Raw genomic sequence first — 20,537 nt, 5'->3', positions numbered from 1 at the left:
CTTGACCGTGTGCCTGGCATTATGAAGTCTGAAGACTACCAACAAATTTTGCAGCATAATGTAGGGCCCAGTGTGAGAAAGTTGGGTCTCCCTCAGAGGTCATGGGTCTTCCAGCAGGACAATGACGCAAAACACACTTCCAAAAGCACTATAAAATGGTTTGAGAGAAAGCACTGGAGACTTCTAAGGTGGCCAGCAATGAGTCCAGCCCTGAATCCCATAGAACACCTGTGGAGAGATCTCAAAATGGCAGTTTGGAGAGGGCACTCTTCAAATATCAGGGACCTGGAGAAGTTTGCCAAAGAAGAATGGTCTACATTTCCAGCAGAGCACTGTAAGAAAGTCATTGATGGTTACCGGAAGCGGTTGTTCACAGTTATTTTGGCTAAAGGTTGTGCAACCAAGTATTAGGCTGACGGTGCCAATACTTTTGTCTGGCCCATTTTTGGAGTTTTGTGTGAAATGATCAATGATTTGATTTTTGCTTCATTCTCTTTTGTGTTTTTTCCTTGCAAGCAAATTAAATGAAGATAATAACACCAAAGAATTTGTGATTGCAATCATTTTCAGGAAGAAACTGAGTATTATCTGACAGAATTGCAGGGGTGCCAATACTTTTGGCCACCTCTGTATATGAGGGAAGTTAATGTGAAGGCACAGTATCTCGTGGGCAGTATGCAGAGGAGGAAAAGTGTGGTTCTAGTGCTGTATTCATCTAATGACGGTGATTCTAGCACTGCATTCATTTACCAATAGTGGTTCTGGTGCTGCATTCATGTACTGACGGTGGTTCTGTGTATATGGGAGCGGTTGGCCCACCATACTGTGTATAGGGTAGCTGTGGGGCATTATATTGTGTTTAGGGGAACTATGGGCCCCATCATTCTGCATATAGGGGAGCTGTGTACGTGGGGACCCAGTGGACATTATTAAATGTTAAGTGGGCACTTAAGAAGCATTATTGTTATGGGCTACTCAGAGTATTGTAATCATCAAAGGGGCAAAATGTGGACACTTTTCTAAGGCATTTGCACAGTGCATTAATATTTTCAAGGGAGCAATTTTACCATCTAGAGGGCACAAAGGAGGCATTATTACTATGTAAGGGACACAGTGGTGGCATTATTATATGGGGCAGTAAGAGGAGCTGTTATTGTATCACACAGTAGGTGCAGTAATAGGGACACATACGGTTGCAGCTCAGTATTGGGGTATCAGCAAGATGAGGAGTTTGTGCAGGTTAGGAATAGATGGGGACCGGCTGGAAATGTCAGAAGTCAAATGTGTTTTCGCTGTAATCTCTGCAAACAAGTCGTGACTGGAAGAAGTCATCATGTCTGTCTGGGCCAGATGGAAAAGACCGGAAAATGAACTACTCCACTAGAAAGAATGTCAGCTGTAATTTACTATATATACCTGTACTGTAATTACTTGTATGTTCTGCATGTCTGGTATCTACCACTATATGGTCACCATATGGCAGTAATATCAGTGTTGGTCTTTGTATAGAGATTTATTTTCAATAACAAAGCGGTCATCTGCTGAGGTTCCTCTATACCCATGATCAGGATTCACCACCATAGTTGTACACACGTTTACCTGGTTAGGGACCCACTCAGCTGTTTCGTCCCCCCTGACCTGAACCCCTAGCTGACTTGCGGAAATGGGCATACGCGGTGTACTTTCACAAGCAGCTCAGGCAGATCTGGGTAGGTTTTGATAAACCACTGAACCATTAAATTGGGCCAGGCATAGTACGTGTGCGAGGTTGCCAAGCTTTAGAGCCGCCACTAGGTTCCGGCTATTGTCACACATGATCATGCCTGGCTGTAGGTTTAGGGGTGAGAGCCATAGATCAGTCTGGTCTGTTAGACCTTTCAACAACTCTGTGGCAGTGTGCGGTTTGTCAACTAATCAAATTAGCTTCAGCAGAGCCTGTTGCTGCTTGGCCGAGGCAGTGCTTCCAGATTCCAACTGATGTTGTTGGAGATGGAGGGTGAGGTGCAGTAACTGCTGTAGAAGGAGGGGGAAACCCTGATTGAACCAGGGCCCGCAATCCTCGGCGTCAGTAGGACGTAATTCGTCCAATGTTTCGACTGGGTCCCAGCTTCCACAATATTCACTCAGTGTGCTGTCATGGAAATGTAGGATCCCTGGCCACAAGCACTTGTACACGTGTCGATGGTTAAGTGTCCCTTTCCAATAAAAGTGTTGTTCAGGGCATGGTTGATGTTATTGGACACGTGCTTGTGGGATGGCACGCCGGGAGAAATAGTGTCAGCTGAGGATCGAGTACCGAGGAACGTGCGCCGCCTTGAGGTTGTGGAAAGCTTCCGTCTCTTTAAGCCTAAATGGCAACATTTCCAGTGCAAGCAGTCTGGAAATGTGACTGGTTAGTATTCTGGCCTGTGGGTTGGTGGCTGCGTATTTACATCAATGCTGCGCTGGGACAAGGACGTGGATGTGGTTGCTAAAGGTGGTTACAAGTGTGCAATGACAGGTGCAGGGTGGGAGGCATCTTTGCCTGCATCATGGACAGGGGATTGCCGTATGCATACAACAGAGGAAGAGGCAGTGGTGTCACCCGCAGACACGGTTTCTGGACCCTGGCATTCGGCCCAACTAGTCGGGTGCTTTGCTGTCATGTGCCTGAGGATGCTGGTGGTGGTACTTTTGCTGCCCCTGCTGATGCTGGCATGGCAGATGTTGCAAATGACCTTTGTTGGGTTAACTGGACAGTCTTTAAAAAAAGCGCCAGACTCGGGAACACCTAATCCTTGGACTGGCAACTTCCCTCGTGTTAGTGTTCTGGGGAACAGTTTCTCGCGTTGTGTATCTGGCCACCCCACTGCTGCTCGCTGCTGTCCTCGCTCTGCATGTCACCTTGCCAGGTTGGGTCAGTGACTTCATCGTGAACCACCTCATCTTCCACTTCCGCCCCCTGGTCCCCCTCCTGACTTGCTGGCAATAGTATCTCATCATCATCCATCTCTTGCGACGGTAATAGCACTTTCCCACCGTCGCCTTCTTGTGACCGTGGCTGCTCAAATATTTGGGCATCGCTACATGCGATCTCCTCATGTCACGCTTGAAGCGGGCAGGACAAGAGGCCAGGATCTATAAATGGAAATGTGAACAGCTCTTCGGAGTGTCCAAGTGTGTGATCACTTGTCTCCAGGAACTCAGCATGGTGGGAGGAAGGAGGATTAAGGTGAGGATTATGCCCAGCGGTCGACGCTCATAGGAAGTGAGCAATTCTGCTACACACAGGAGATCTGATCATTGCCTGTGTATAGCACAGGCGATCAGAACATCGCAGTTTCTAATCTCCCATGGAGACTATTGAAGCATGTAAAAGATGTTTTTAAAAATACAAAATAAAATTAAAAAATATAAAAGTTTAAATCACCCTGCTTTCGTCCCTTTCAAAATAAAACAAGTGGTGTATTTAAGTGGTGAAAAAAAATCCAAAGATTGTTACAAAAAATAAATAAAACAAAAATAACCTATACATGTTTGGTATCTAGTAACTCATAATGACCTGGAGAATCATAATGGCAGGTCAGTTTTAGCATTTAGTGAACATGGTAAAAAAAAAAAAAAAACCCAACAACTGTGGAATTGCACTTTTTTTTGCAATTTCATCGCATTGGAATTTTTTTTCTATTTTCAAGTACATGATATGGTAAAACCAATGGTGTTGTTCAAAAGTACAACTTGTCCTGCAAAAAAGAAGCCCTCGCATGCCCATATTGACAGAAAAATAAAAAATTATGGCTCTGGAAAGAAGGGAAGAAAAAACTAAAGCGCAAAAACGGAAAATGCCCGGGGGTGAAGGGCAATGGCGTAAAGCCAATGGCGGCAGGCCACATGACTACTATGGGGCCCGTGAGCCGAGGGGACCCGATGTCAGCGCCCGCATCGGGCCCCCACTGCATCGGGCTCCCCCCACTGCATCGGGCTCCTCCCCGCACAGCCAGCACCGCCGCCCTGACCCACATTCAACTGTATCAGCTGATTCCAATACAGTTGAAAGCAATTTTGGAGGTGGGAGCATAATGTGACACTTCCTCTCCCATCATTCCCCCTCTGTGTCTGACGCAGCGGAGCGATGACGTCACTTCATTACGCCACTGGGTCAGGCAGTGGAGCTGATGAGAGACACGCTGCAGAGACTGAAGCAGCAGGGGAACGAGGAGCGGTAAGTATTTATTTATTTTTTTTTTATTTTTAAATCAGTGAGTATGTGGTGCCCATATTACTGGAGGACTGTGGCTGCATTTTGCCCTAGGGGGGTCGCACTATGCCCTATGGAGCCTACACTATGCCATAAGGGGGTCGTACTATACTATATGGAGACCCATAAGGGCGAGATTATATTGCGTGGAGGACGATGGGGGTGCATTATATTGAGTGGAGGACCATGGGGGGTGCATTATATTGCATGGAGGACCATGGGGGGTGCATTATACTATATGGAAGGCTATGTGGGGCCATTATAATATTTGGAGGGCTATGCTGGGCCATTATACTGTGTGCAAGCAATTATACAGTGTGAAAGTTTGTGTGGGGTACATCTTACTGTTTGGAGGGCTAGTGTGGGCTATCAAACTGTATGTAGGCCCATTATACTGCATGGAGGGCTGTGTGGGGGTCACAGTTAGGGGATCATACTGTGTTGGGATCACCATACTTGCATTGGAACTTGAGCTTGAGGTGGGGTACAGTAGGGTCATTATCCTGTGCATGTGGAGGCTAATGTGGAGAAATTCACCATGGGGGTATCATACTGTGTTTGGGGGGCACTTTTGTTTGTAGAGCAGAACGATGGATCAGTGATTAGCACTGCAGCCTTGTAGCGCTGGGGTCCTGGGTTGAAATATGTTGGCGCTATATAAAAATAAAGACTATTATTAGGCTATGTGCCCACGATGCAGAAATGTTCCGGATTTTTCCTGAGCGTTTCTGCATCTCCCTGGCAGAAAAAACGCATGCGGATTGTACATGCGTTTTTCCTGCCACGGACAAGCGGAAGTGAAGCGTTTTTCACATGCATTTCCGCATGCAGGTTGTCAAGCGCTTTCCAAGCGATTTTAGCATCACTTGGAAAGTGCTTGACAACTTGGTCACACTATATAAATCCATGCAAACGGCATGGATTTATATAGTGTGACCGTAAAAGAATGGTAAAAAATAAAAAATATACATTATACTTACCTTCTGATGGCCCCCGGTCTCCATAGCGATCCGTCCTGGCTTGCCAGCAGCTCGCGTGGACTAAAAGGACCTGCGGTGACGTCATTTAGTCATGTGACGTGTCACGCAACCGCCGACTCGTCACATCACTAAATGACGTCACCGCAGGTCCTTTTAGTCCACTGCGAGCTGCCGGCAAGCCAGGACGGATCGCTATGGAGACCGGGGGCCATAAGAAGGTAAGCATAATGTACATTTTTTATTTTATTCTTTTTTTTACAGGTACTATGGTACCCGGGTCTGGAGGAGAGTCTCCTCTTCTCCAAACCAGGGTACCATCCGCACATTGAATCCGCATGATATCCGCATGTGCAGATGCAGTGATGCGGATGTCATGCCGTCCAATGCAAGTCAATGGTGGAGAAAACGCAGCGATTCTGCAAAATAATTGGTAGTGCTGCGGATTTTTCTGCAATGATAATCCGCAACGGAAATTTCCGCAGCATGTGCACAGCATTGGGGAACATGGCAGACCTTCTACCAAGTGTTTTTAAAGCGTTTTTGCAGTGGAATTGCCACTGCGGAAACGCTTAAAAAACGCATAGTGGGCACACAGCCTTATTATCATACTTTATGGGGGCAATGAAAGATCAATCTAATCCTTCAGCAGGAGGAAAATTACTATGTAAAGGCTGGAAAGTTGTGAGATATGCTCTTCTGTGGCCCAAACAATTATTTAAGTTTTGTTTTTCTTTTTTTGGGGGGGAGGGGGGGAATTAAAACTTCTGCTATGGGGCCCCATGATTTCTATGTACGCCCCCGGTGAAGGGGTTAAGTTGGTTATCTAATTCTAGTTAATGTAGGCATGTTCCCAAGCCTGACTATGCTATTGTTCGCACTTTTTTCCTTCTAGAGCAGAGGTGCACAACCTCCGGCCTGGTGGCCACATGAGGCCCGCAATGTCATTCTGTGCAGCCCCCAACCATATGGACAAAAAAATGCTTTTCATATGTGGGCAGCCACACACAGAAGGGTAGTGGCAGCAGCTGAGAAGCAGGGACTGGCAAGCACTAATGGTGCACTGTGTAGACATCTCTGGATGCCTCATATATCAGGAGAATGGGATCCTGTCACCCGTTCAGCACTCCAGAAAGTAGTACTTGAATTAAGCCATGGCCCCACTATTAGTATTCGGTTAGTATTTTTTCTCAGGAGTGGGAGCCAAAACCAGGTGAGTAACAATCAGTGAAAAGGTAGAATATAAACAAGACACCAATTCTGCATTTATCACCCACTCCTGGTTTTGGCTCCCACTCCTGCAAAAAGATACTGACCAAATACTGATAGTGGGGTCATGGCCTTAGGCCATGGTCACTCTACCGTATAACACGGCCTTGTGCTATCCGATAAAACATTGCATAGCCCTCAGACCAGTGTTATTCTATGTGGCAGCTCAGATCAGCGATTATTTTCTTATGCAGCGAGACTCATTTCCCTCTCACCCATACAAGTCTATGGGTGCGTGTGAAACATCGGACTGCACTCGCATATCAGCTCAGTGCAGTCTGATATATGCCGAGTCAGCACATGGAGGAAATGGAGAAATTACTTTCTCTTTCTCCTCCGCAGCTGTGCTGCGATTCTCTCATGCGAGGAGATTGCAGCACAGTAGCATGACACTTGGCTCCTGCTCGCAGTAGATCAGGAGCCGAGGGTGATTAGTGTGGTGCCCCTGCGGGTTCAGTCGCCACAGAGGTACTGTATCTCACCCAGAGGTGTGGTATCCCACTCCCAGGTAAGGATGGAGTACTGCCCGGGACCCAAACACCTGCATCCAACACTACACCACTTCAGACCAGCAGGAGGGGCAAGATGCACTGCTCTGCTGCTGAACCCTGCCCCTGGCTGGAGTGGGGGGAACCAAGAGAGGGGGAACCATGTAGTGGGTGTGGGTGGAGGAAGCAGTTCAGGGAAGCACTTGAGAAGGAGGATATAAAAAGGGGAAGCCATCTTGGGAGCTCTGTAGGAGCTCTGCTCGGGAGGAGCAGGAAGGAAGGCTCCAGAAGGAAAGAGAGGATCCTAGGGGTACGGGAAGTGCTGGAAGCCACCCGTACGCCTGAATCTACTAGGAGTGGAAGGATCTGGCCGCAAAGGGGACCGGCCCCTAACTAGTGAGAATTCAAATATTCAGCTAGAAACCGGAGGCTTCTACATTTCCAGGGTGTAGTTGCCACGGCCGCAATTACTCGCCAAAAAGGTAGCCACACAGGATCCAGGGAACTCCAGGTTGCCAGCCAAGATCTGAGGTTACCGGCTTGGGACACTGTTTGCGAGGCACAGGGCAGGAGGGTGAGAGCCAGTGCAGGAAGACGACCAGGAGAGGCACACGGAAAAGGGTCCCGTTAAGTGCTCTTGAATTACCTGAGGGATTGCTGAACCCCTCCCTGAGTAATCACCGGACGACGTGGGTGGTTATGAACTGCAGTTGTAACCAGGAGCAACGTGATAATCGTGAGTAAACCCTGAAGACTGTACCCCACTGTCTCTGTGAATTATTGCTGCGCCATCATCCCCTGCACCACACTGCACAACAACATCTACCTCATCTATAATCACCACAGCAAAGCCCTGGAGCTTAGCTCTACCTGTGGAGAGCTGAACCAACTCTGCTGCATTACCAACAGCTCCAGAGGACCTGCTCCGCAGCGGCGGCTCCCTTTAGCCGCATACCACAGGTGGCGTCACGAACATTAAACATAAAAACTATAATCCTTTTCTTTAAAACCCCTTTTATTGACCGCCCTGGGTGACGGACCGGGTCACCGCCACAGTGACATCTCCCCTAGCAACGACCGGCCCGGCTACCAAGTACCCCACGGCCCAGGGGGCGCGTCATTAGCATATCGAATCAGATGCTCTCGCATCGGATGCCATACACTGGTGTGACTCATACACTGATGTGACTCCGGCCTTAAATTACAGTGGAGTGAGGCAGTCTATGGGAGTTGTGAAACATTAGGCATTAAGCACAAAACTCCTGATCTATTGTAGAGGGCCATGTGCATGCATCACCTCTTCTTTATTAGGGCCTATTCACACAGTTTTTAATATGAGGATTTAGAAGAGGATTTTACTGCAAATCCACTCCACATAAAAAATGCTTTATTAACTCTTGGATATGCTTACTGTTGATTTTACTGGTAAATTTTCAACTATCCAATTGAATTCAGTCAGAAACTTATTCAGAGCATTTGACACAGTTTTTGAGGTGTATTTAGGATCAAAATCTATTTCTAAATCCTCGTCAAAAAACTGTGTGTGAATGAACCATGAGGCTACATTCTCACAATGAGTATTTGTGTGCTTTTGATGCTGTAGATATTCTGCAGCATTTCTGCACCTATTAGATAACCATTAGATTATTTGCTTTTTTTCATGCTGTACTTTTTGTCTCCATTGGTATGTTATGTGTGACATACAGAAGTAGTGCTGTTGCATTAAAGGCATTCAGCAACTATTAGAAGTAACACAGGCACAGGAGACAGGAAGTGTTTTGCTCCAGAAGCATCCAGCAACTAGAGGGGTTAACACAGTCACAGGAGCCCCAGCAGGATTGTGGGGAAGTTGTGGGAGTTTTAGCAGAGCCCCAGGGGGATTGTGGGGAAGTTGTTTACTGTCTGGCTGGAGCCGAAGAGAAAGGTGGCTTATGATCTGTATATCACAGAAGGCAAGGGAACAGAATTCAGGTCAGGAGGGAAGCTAAACAAAGGTTAGTTAGACTCCCTGAGCTAAGAGTCTGGAGTATTATCGGGCAGAAAGATAAGGACAGGAAGGAATTTTATCATAGGGATCTTCTCCCTCATCAAACCCTCCTCCCCTCCATCTCCATGCAGGATAAAGAATGCTGTGTACAATTGAGCCCTTGTGAAGGAAAATCCTGTGGTTGTGTATGTATTAAAACTGTGCTGTACTGTGCTACAGGAAAATAGACTGTGTACTGCTGTGCTGCAAAGGAGATTGTACTGTTATTACTGGAGCCTGTTGCTCAAAGAGACATTTACATTGTACTGGCCGTGTCTCATTAAATGTTACTGTTCTACCATTTATGAAGACTCTTGTCAAATGTGTCTGGTCAGCAACTGAATCTGTCCTGTGCCTGAAAGAAGCTGCAGCGTATGGTCACCCGGAATAATGGTTCCCCCAGGATTCTAAAGAATTCAAGTAACCAGTCTCGCCCCTATCTGAACTTAGGCGGCGTGCATTTAACATATGCTTTAAATGAAGCTACTTTGTTTTTGATACTTTCTAGTATTTGGCTTTGACAAAAGTTTATTGATATACAGGGTGGGCCATTTATATGGATACACCTAAATTAAATGGGAATGGTTGGTGATATCAACTTCCTGTTTGTGGCACTTTAGTATATGGGAGGGGGAAAACTTTTCCAGATGGGTGGTGACCATGGCGGCCATTTTAAAGTCGGTCATTTTGGATCCAACTTTATTTTTTTCAATGGGAAGAGGGTCATGTGACACATCAAACTCATTGAGAATTTCATAAGAAAAACAACGGTGTGCTTGGTTTTAAAGTAACTTTATTCTTTCATGAGTTTTTTACAAGTTTACGACCACTTATAAAATGTGTTCAAAGTGCTGACCATTGTGTTGGATTGTCAATGCAACCCTCTTCTCCCTCTCTTGACACACTGATAGCAACACCGCAGAAGAAATGCTAGCACAGGCTTCCAGTATCCGTTGTTTCAGATGATGCACATCTCGTATCTTGATGGTATGGTGTGGTATATGGGGTACAAAGATAGTGGGGCCATTCTTCATCAATGGAAACCTCAATGCCACTGGATATCTGAAATTGCTACCTGATGATGTGTTGCCCTCTTTATGCACTGAAGATGACACGTTCCCTGAGTTTTTCCAACAAGATGGTGCACCACCACATTATGGGTGTCAGGTCCGAGCATTCCTACATGAACAGTTTCCTGGAAAGTGGATTGGTCATCGTGGGCCAGTTGAATGGCCACCAAGGTCTCCAGATCTGACCCCCTTAGACTTTTATCTTTGGGGTCAACTGAAGGCAATTATCTATGCTGTGAAGATAAGAGATGTGCAGCATCTGAAACAACGGATAGTGGAAGCCTGTGCTAGCATTTCTTCTACCTATAAGACATTTATTGTATATACTTTCGATATGTCATAGAAGGTAATACATCTTTAATTATTAGAGTCATAAAGAGATCCAAACATAAACCATATTAGAAATAACCATGATTTTATTAAATATAAATCGTACAAACATGATAAAAAGGAACTGTGCTCATTTTAGCAACAGTACAAGAGAAAAATGTTTTTCTCATCAATACTACAACGAAGGTCCAGATATAGGCTCACAATCAACGTTGTGCAAACCACATGTAAAAGAAGCAGAGACAGGTCACGGAACTGTATATGCCTGACACTTGTCCTGGATCATAGGTGGAAATGTGCATGAAAGTGTAGATCATGCACATATAGGGCTGTAATCAACCTTATATGTAAAGCATGAAAGTTCATACCCTATATTTATTATGCAACTTTGCTTTACATTTATATATAATGATGGTAGGGTATGAGATATATTTTTGTCTTTTGTAGGTTTTGCTTCTTTTTGCTAGTGTGAACATGCTCCTATTTCTTGCATGTCTACCATCTTAGACCTCAGTTCACATTGCTTGGTTTTTTTGTCTTGTTTGCATTCTGTGCAATTTAAGGGTGTGGCATCCCCTTTGTTGAGCTGATTAGTATATATGTAGCTTACCACGGGCCTAGGTGGTCTGGAGTTGGGACCCGGTCCTATTTGTCTACCCTTTTATATGCATTACTTCAACTTTGATATACAGTAAGGTTTTTAATATAGGCAGTATAGGTACCGTTCCAATTTAGGGTCACCTTGCCGCTGGTGGGACGGCTTGTATACTTTTTTTGATCAAAAATAGTTCACTAAGTACCCTATATTTATTATGCAACTTTGCTTTACATTTATATATAATGATAGTAGGGTATGAGATATATTTTTGTCTTTTGTAGGTTTTGCTAGTGTGAACATGCTCCTATTTCTTGCATGTCTACCATCTTAGACCTCAGTTCACATTGCTTGGTTTTTTTGTCTTGTTTGCATTCTGTGCAATTTAAGGGTGTGGCATCCCCTTTGTTGAGCTGATTAGTATATATGTAGCTTACCACGGGCCTAGGTGGTCTGGAGTTGGGACCCGGTCCTATTTGTCTACCCTTTTATATGCATTACTTCAACTTTGATATACAGTAAGGTTTTTAATATAGGCAGTATAGGTACCGTCCCAATTTAGGGTCACCTTGCCGCTGGTGGGACGGCTTGTATACTTTTTTTGATCAAAAATAGTTCACTAAGTACCCTATATTTATTATGCAACTTTGCTTTACATTTATATATAATGATAGTAGGGTATGAGATATATTTTTGTCTTTTGTAGGTTTTGCTTCTTTTTGCTAGTGTGAACATGCTCCTATTTCTTGCATGTCTACCATCTTAGACCTCAGTTCACATTGCTTGGTTATATTGGTGCTTTGTAGGTAGTATATCTTATGAGTCTTGATCTATAATGAATTTGGTGGCCCAGATCATTTCTTGTCCCCATCTTTAATTATTAGTGCGGCTCCCAGATTGGTTCTGGTTCAATATGACAATGTGGCCCTGAGACCAAAAAAGGCTGTACACCTCTGATCTAGAGGCTACTTTAATTATAGACCCAGTGATATATTTCTTATGGGCAATCTATATGACTCCAGGGAAGGTTCAGGTGGTATAATTAACAATGAAATATGCCTTAAAGTGAACCGGACAGCTGATGCATGCATCAGCCACTGCATGAATTCAGCTATGTATACATTGCTCTGAAGCACTGCGGTGGTTGAGAAAAAGATATACTGTAAAATCTGCCGGGAAATTAGTTGGACAGGTGGGCTTCTCTTCGCCTGCTGTCATGGACTGCCAGGTCTCTCCCTGCATGGGGAGCAAGTAGGGAGAAGCGCCAGGGACACGCCTGTCCAACCAGTCTACTGTGTGACTATGTCACGATGGCTACAGTGTTTCAGAGTCAAACATACATGGCTGAAATCACACAGCCAGTGTGTAATACATGCTGCCTGATACATATAAGCTGTCAGGTTCCCTTTAAGGCCTGCCTCAATCGTTTTTTTTAAAAAAAAAGGGTCAGCTAACAGAGCTTCATTTCATTGCCATTTCATGGTGAAATGGGAGTAAAATTGAAGACTAGGTACGAGCGAACCTGAACGGTTAAGTACCCAGTGTCTGGTACCGAACCCCGAACATGGACTTTTTACTGTACGTCCGGTTTTCTGTTTGGGTTCGCCAGTCTAATAAAACTTGTTGAAAGGCTGCAGAACAGCCAATCAACAAGCTTTTAGACTGTGGGCACTTCTGGAGTTATCACAGGCATGTGTGTACACCCATATCTGTGGGAGTACTGTGCCAAAAACCGCTGTGTGCACTCTCCAACCCCGCCTGTGAGAGTACTGTATCTTAAAGCCGCTGTGTGTACTCCGCATCTCTTACCTGTAGGAGTATTGTTCCTCTAAGCCACTGTGTACTCTGTACCCCCGCCTGTGGGAGTACTGTTCCTTTAAGTCGCTGTGTGTACTCTGCAATCCCACCTGTGAGAGTACTGTTCCCTTAAGACCTTCCTTGCTCGCTTTCTAGTAGTCTGAGAAATAAAAAATTGGCGTCTGCCAACTTGTTGCCATTTGTAGGCCAAAGAAATAATTTTTCTAGACAGCAGTGTGCTTTCTAGTACTTTTGAAAATAAATAATTGGCATCAGCAATCTCATTGCCATTTGTTATGCCAAAGAAATATTTTTTCTAGACCTCTGTATGTTATCTACTTTCTGGGATATAAATAATTGGCATTAGCCGTCTTGTAGCCATTTGTAGGCTAAAGAAATATTTTTTCTGAACCGGTGTGTGTTTCTAGTAGTCTGGGAAATAAATAATTGGCATCAGCCGTCTCATTACCATTAGTAGGCCAAAAAAGTATTTTTTCTGGACCGCTGTGTGTTATCTAGTAGTCTGGAATATAAATAATTGGCATCAGCCGTCTCGTTGCCATTTTCATGCCAAAGAAATAATTTTTCTGGACCGCTGTGTGTTTTCTAGTACTATTGCAAATAAATAAATCTACTCTTCCGCCATCTCTTTGCGAGTAGTGTGCAGAAAAAACACTTCCAAAAATGAACAGAGCATCAAATAAGGGACATGGACATGGCCATGGTGGTGCTGGTGTAGATGCTGATGGTGGTGGTGTAGCTTCTGCAGGAAGAGGACGTGGTCATTCTGAACCTACTACTTGCCCAAATACAACACCTTCCTCTGGTGCACGCAGGTGACAGGTCATTATGCTTCCTTTCATAGGCCCGAATACTGCTGCATGAATGGTGAGGCCAAAAGATGTTGAAAAGGTGTTAGATTGGATTGGTGAGAGTGCCTCCAGTTCCTTTGCATTATCTTTCACCCGGTCCACTGCAGAAAGGGCACAGTTGGCACCTGAGAAACCATGGTCATCCGGCTTACACCTCCTCCAATTGCAGATCAGCCAAGCAGTCTGAGCCTCAAGTCATGCAGCAGTTTCTTCTGCTTTTTGATAATTCCGCTGGCTGGGGTTCCGTGGCCCATCCACCTGGCCCTGCCCCAGAAGTTGAAGAGACTGAGTGCACTGATGCCCAACCACTTGTTAAGTTGGAGGATAAGTACATGGGAGGGCTAGTGCACACGGTCAGTGGACCACCGCAGCCCATGTCAGATGATGACGAAACTCAGTTGCCAATTTCAGCGTCTTTCTGCAATGGGCAGACCGGCAAGGAGGGCAGGGATGAGGAGTCGGGGGAAGATGCGGGAGATGATGAGGTACCAGACCCCACATGTAGCGGAGGCCATCCTAGTGATGTGCGCAGTTCGTAGGAAGAGGAGGTGGCCACGCTGCCCCAGAAGCATAGCAAAAGAGGGAGCAGGGTGCAAAGGCATAGCGGGCGGCCCCTAGCCAGTTTGTTGGCTGCTACTGCTCACTGCACTGCTGAAATCAGCACACCAAAGACAGCTCAAAAGAGCCCCCTGGCGTGGTATTTCTTCAGGGAATGTGCTGCCGACAAGCCATAGGTGGTTTGCATGCTGTGCTGTCAGACCCTGAAGTGAGGTATAAATGTTCTGAACCTGAGCACCACCTGTAGGACTAGGCATCTGAATTCCAAGCACGAGGTGCAGTGGAGTACAAATCATAAAAAGCATGACATGTCTGAGCCTCCTCCTGCTTCTTCCTCTGCTACAGTCTTGGCCTCTTCCTCCCATTCACGATCAACATGGCCAACTGCCTCCCCATGAAGAGAGGATGTGACAGCCTCACCACCACCACCCCAAGTAGCACCAAGCATCTCCACACCATCCCATGGAAGTGTTCATCTTTCCATCCCCCAAACCCTCAAGAGAAAGAGGAGCCACCCACGGGCCATGGTCCTGAATGACAGCATTTCCAAATTACTTGGCTTTGAAATGCTGCCATTCCAGTGGAGACAGACAGTTTTAAAAAAAATGGATGGCGGTGGCTGCCCCGCAATATGTTGTTCCTAGCCGCTACTACTTTTCCAGGAGGGCCATCCCTGCCCTGCACTAACATGTTGTAGAGCACTGTGCAATGACATCAGTGGCAAGGTCCACATAACCACTGATACGTGGACCAGTAAGCATGGTCGGATGGGAAAGAGGCGGAAGGCGTTCTAGCTCATGTACTACCACACCTAGTATTGCTGGACATTTATCGGTCTAGGTTGCCTCCTCCTCCTACTCAGCTTCCTCCACCGCCTCCTCATCCGGTCACAAGAAGACCTGCACCACCATCTTCAGCACAGTTAGGAGGAAACAACAGCAAGGTGTTCTTAAACTCCTCTGTTTGGGGGACAAATCCCACAATACACAGAAGCTGTGGACTGGGATCAAACAGCAGACAGATGGGTGGTTGGTGCCAGTGTACCTCAAGCCCGGCCTGGTGGTGTGCAATTACGGGCGCAATCTCATAGCAGCTCTGGGCCTAGCCAGTTTGACGCACATTACTTCCTGAAAAACTACCTACACATGATGGAGCTGCGGCTAAAAGTGTGGGCAGTGTGTGCACATTTTCAGCATTCTCACCCTGCTGCAGCTTGCCTGCCTGGCTGCAGCATCACTTCTGCCTTCACGCTCAAAGACTGATATGCAACGTAACAACAAGGTGAAACTCCACCTTGCATATGCTGGAGAGACTGTGAGCAGCAGCAGGCAATAGTGGATTTTCAGCTGCAGCCCGCATGGCGGAGTCACTCTGCAGCACAACACCACTTCACCACCATTGAATGGGCCTCCATGTGGGACGTGTGTGCCGTGTTGCGGTGCTTCAAATATTCCACCAATATAGCCAGCTGTCACGGGTATACCATACCAGATAGGGGCCAGAATACTGCGATGTCTAATTTCAAGTACTCCTGCATTTTATAAGCACTTCACCATCATATTAAACAGTGCATGTTTCTGTTAGCAGTGCAGAGGTTAACCTGTTCAGTTGAGAGCTTCTCTGCTCTGATGGTATCAGCTGTTCAGTGTAGGCCACTCCCTCTGCTAGATATACTCACTTCTGGCAATCAGGGATTGCCAGTGTTAGTTTCATACTACCTGTTTCTGGAGTTGGAGGTGTAAGTTGTTTGAGGTGTTTGGTGTGTTATTCTAAAGACTGTTGCTTGGTGATTTGTCTGTGTGCTTATCCTCATCCTCTCCTATTTAGTTTTTTCCTTCCTATACTTCCCGGTGTTCCACTCTGCTATTTGTGAGTGCATATTTGTATGATTGGTATTTTCATTTATCCCTGTACGTCTTCCCTTGTTGGTCTGATTTGTGTGTTCTTATATACTTCTATTCCCCACTTCCCTGGGCGGGGGAGGGGACAGATAAGGGCTGTTGTAGGAGTTCAGCAAGGCAAGTGGCCTTGGCGCCTTCACCATTAGAGGTAATCTGGGGAGCAGGGATAGATAGGTCGCCCCAAGCTTTAGGTATAGGGAAGGAGCTCCTGCCCCCGCGATATCCGACAACAGTGCGGTGACATTAACACTGGGCCATACTATTTTTTGATCCATCATGGATCCTATTACTACTTTGGCTGGGAAACTGCAGCAAATCACCCTGGAGGTGGCAGATCTTCGCACTGTTGTTACATAGCACCCTAACACGTCTGGTTTAGGAACCGTGACTCCCAGGCAACCCCAGGTGGAGCCTGATAGGTTCTCTGGGGGGCGAGAAAAGTTAGTAGTTTTCTGGGAGGCCTGTAAGCTTTACTCTAAATGAAATCCTCACTCCTCAGGAACAGAGTAGCAATGGGGGGGGGATTGTAATTTCGCTCCTTCAGGGTGAACCTCAAGCCTGGGCATTTTCTCTCCTGGAAAACTCTCAGTCGCTTTGGTCTGTTGAGGAATTTTTTCAGGCGCTGGGTCAAATATGCGATGACCTGGACCGCGTCTCCCTGACTGAGTCTACGCTACGTCAGGGAGACCGGGTGGCGGAGTATTGCTCCGAGTTTTTGGAGGTGGTCCACAGACACTAAGTGGAATGACCCAGTACTCCGTAGCCAGTTCAGCCATAGCTATCCATAAGGGTAAAGGATACCTTTGCCCTGTATAAGACTCCGGTTTTCCTTGAGGCGGCCATGCCTCTGACTATCTGCATGGACAGTCATCGTCACCAGAGACATAAGAAAACACTCCAATTTTTGGGGGCCAGAAGTCAAGGGAACCTAGGTCTGAGTCAACTGAGGAGCCCATGCAGTTGTGTGGGGCGACTCGTTCTGTTGGTCCAACTGTAGTTCGACGTAGAGAGGGAGTGTGTTTCTTCTGTGGTGGAAAGGGTCATTTTGTGGGTGCTTGTCCTTCCATATCACACCATAAACAGACGGCAGAAAACTAAGTAGCCTGTGTTGCGTGGAGATTAGCAACCAGAGTGTACTTTTATCCTCTGTGGGGTAGGTCACAATTTTTTCTACCGGCTGAGATCCATCTTGGCAAAAATTAGGTGGTTATTTCTGCTTTTTGGACAGTGGCGTAGGGTTTAATCTGATTGACGCCAGGTTCGTTCAGGATTAGGGCCTCAAACCACATAAATTATCTAGACCAATATGCATAATCGCCATTGACTCTGCACCCTTGAGAAAAGGGGTATTTTACTTAGGTTGTCCATGTGTTACATCTACCGGTAAGGGACATACACTCAGAATTTATTGACTGTTATGTGCTAGAGGACTTGCCCTCTCTTGTGCTTCTTGGACTACCTTGGCTTATGCTGCACAATCCTGTTGTAGACTGGCAGACTCAGAAGGTGGTAAAATGGAGCCAGTATTGCCAAGGACACTGCTTGGGTGCCCGACTAGCCAGGGTGGATACTCAATCTCTGCCTGAATACCTGTCTGACTTCGGGAATGTATTTTCAGAACAGGGGTGTCAAGAACTTCCTCCCCATTGTTCTTATGATTGCGCCAATAATCTTATTCCTGGGGTAAGCTGTCCAGCTTGTCCAGAAAGGCAGGTCATAAAGGACTATATTGCTGAAAATCTGGCAAAGCGTCATATTAGACCATGTTCTTCTCCTGTAGCAGCAGGGTTTTTCTTTGCCAAGAAAAAAACGGGGGTGGGGGGGAGGGTTACGCCCCTGCCTAGATTTTTGCTAACTCCATCAGATCATGGTCTGGGATATAAATCCAGTGTCTCTCATTCCAGATCTCTTTAATCAGATCGTAAGAGCCAAATGGTTTTCTAAACTGGATCTCAGGGGGGCATATAATCTCATTCGCATTGAGGAGGATAAGTGGAAGATAGCCTTCAATACACCTGAGAGTCACTATGAAAAGCTTGTGATGTAATTTGATTTGACGACTGTTCCCGCTGTCTTTCAACACTTTGTTAATGACATTTTTAGTCACCTGGCAGGTAGATTTGTGGTGACTTATCTTGAAGACATATTGATTTATTCACCTGACCTCGAGTCACATCAGGTACATGTCAGACAGGTTCTACACATACTCAGAGACCATAAATTGTCAAACCAGAGAAGTGTATGTTCTCGTTTCAGGAGATCCCTTTTCTGAGTTATTTCTTATCGTCCACCAGTTTTTGCATGGGTCCAGCCAAAGTCCGGGCGGTAATGTATTGGGATTGTCCTAAGGACTAAAGGGAATCACAAAGGTTTTGGGTTTCGCCAACTACTAACGTAAGTTCATCAAAAACTTTTCGGTAGGGGCCAAACCTCTGACAGATATGACCAGGAAAGGGACAGACCTTTCCAAATGGTCCAGTCGGGACAGGGAGGTTTTTGATACCTTGAAGAAATGTTTTGCATCTGCACAGATTCTTATACAGCCTGACGTCACTCAACCATTTATTTACCCCCTCTGAAGTGGGGGGTGGCTGTATTGTCACAGGGTGCATCTCCTAGTAAGTCGTGTCCGTGTACATGTTTTTCTAAGAAACTGTTGTCCACTGAGAAAAACAATGACATTGGTAATAGGGAACTCTTGGCAATTATGTGGGCATTTAAAGAGTGGCAACATTTTCTGGAGGGGGCAGTTCATCCGGTCATGGTAATCACTGAACAAAAAAATCTTTTACACTTAGAATCTGCTAAGCGTTTGATGCCTAGACAGGCAAGATGGTTGTTGTTCTTCACCAGATTCAACTTTTTTGTTACATATAGGGTGGGGAATAAGAACATTAAGGTAGATGCCTTATCTTGTTGTTTTCCTGGGGGTGGAGATAATTGTGAATTGGTTCCTATACTACTGAAAGAGATAGTTATTGCTTCCATAGCTACTGATCTTGAGAAGGATGTTGTAGAGGCTCAGGGTAACGCCTCTGCTGCCTTTCCATTAGGTAAACTATTCGTACATGTGAATCTCCGTCTAAAAGTTACAAGGGAACATCATGATTCAGTCTTGGCCGCAAATCCTGGAAGTAAAGCCATCACAGATCTCCTTACTCTGCGTTTTTGCTGGTCTGGGGTACACCAGGATGTTCAGGAGTGCGTAGTTGCCTGTAGTGTTTGGGTGCGTTCTTAAACCTCTCATACTAGTCTGTCTGGGTATCTCCAACCATTGGCGATTCCCAGAAGACCTTGAACTCATTTATCGGTAGATTTACCCATATCAGCAGGTAGTACAATTATTTTGGTGGTGGTGGACAGGTTCAGCAAGATGTCTCATTTCATTGCGCTATCCGCCTTACCCAAGATCTTGGTGCAAACTTTCTTCAGAGAAATTGTGAAATTACATGGGATTCCTACCAATTTTGTTTCTGACTGTGGGGTGCAATTTATTTCTACGTTTTGGAAAGCATTTTAGGCTCGTTTGGGGATCCATCTGCCGTTTTCCCCAACCTTTCACCCACAGTCCAATGAGCAAACTGAACATGTTAACAAAAATGTTGAGGCTTATCTTAGGTGTTTTGTGTCTGAGAATAAGGAGGATTGGGTTACTTACTTCTAGCCGAATTTGCAGTGAATAACCATTGTCATGAGTCTACTGGCAAATCCCCGATCTTTGGGGCCTACAGATTTCATCCTCAGTTCAGTTCTTTTAATTGAAATTGTTCTTCAGGAGTACCTGAAGAGGAACGGTCATCATCATCTATTACTTCTGTGTGGCAATGGGTTTTTAATAATCTGAAGAAAATGGGGTCCAAATATAAGAGTGTGGATGATCGGAAACGTTTGGTGGGTCCAGACCTGTGTGTTGGTGACTTGGTGTGGTTGTGCTCGAGGAACATTAAGTTAAGGTTCCTTCTTGGAAACTGGGTCCCAGGGTCATTGGTCCTTATAAGATTGTGGCCGTCGTCAATTCTGTAGCATTCCACCTGCTTTGCCACCTACTTTTAGGATTCATAATGTGTTTCACAGGTCACTACTAAAAAAGTATGTTGCGTCATCTGAACCATCACCACCACCTCCATCTCCGGTCATTGTTGATAGGATTTGGAATTTCAGATCGCTAAGATCATTGATTTTCACTTGGTTCATTGGTCTCTTCAGTATCTGGTACACTGGAAGGGTTACTGTCCTGAAGACTGTACTGTACTGTACTAACAGATGGGCTTGCCCCATTTAACTTCTGGATCTCCAAATTGGACACATGGCCTGAGCTTGCCCTTATGCCTTAAAGGTGCTGGCCTGTCCTGCGGTAAGTATACTGCCAGAATGTGTGTTTAGCACAGCAGGACAGACAGGTGCATCCGCCTGTCCA

This window comes from Phyllobates terribilis, unplaced genomic scaffold (assembly GCF_046119375.1).
Source record: "Phyllobates terribilis strain yellow unplaced genomic scaffold, ASM4611937v1 Scaffold_1__5_contigs__length_1240528914, whole genome shotgun sequence".
In the NCBI taxonomy this organism is placed as follows: domain Eukaryota; kingdom Metazoa; phylum Chordata; class Amphibia; order Anura; family Dendrobatidae; genus Phyllobates; species Phyllobates terribilis.
Note: the sequence above shows the minus strand (reverse complement) of the source record.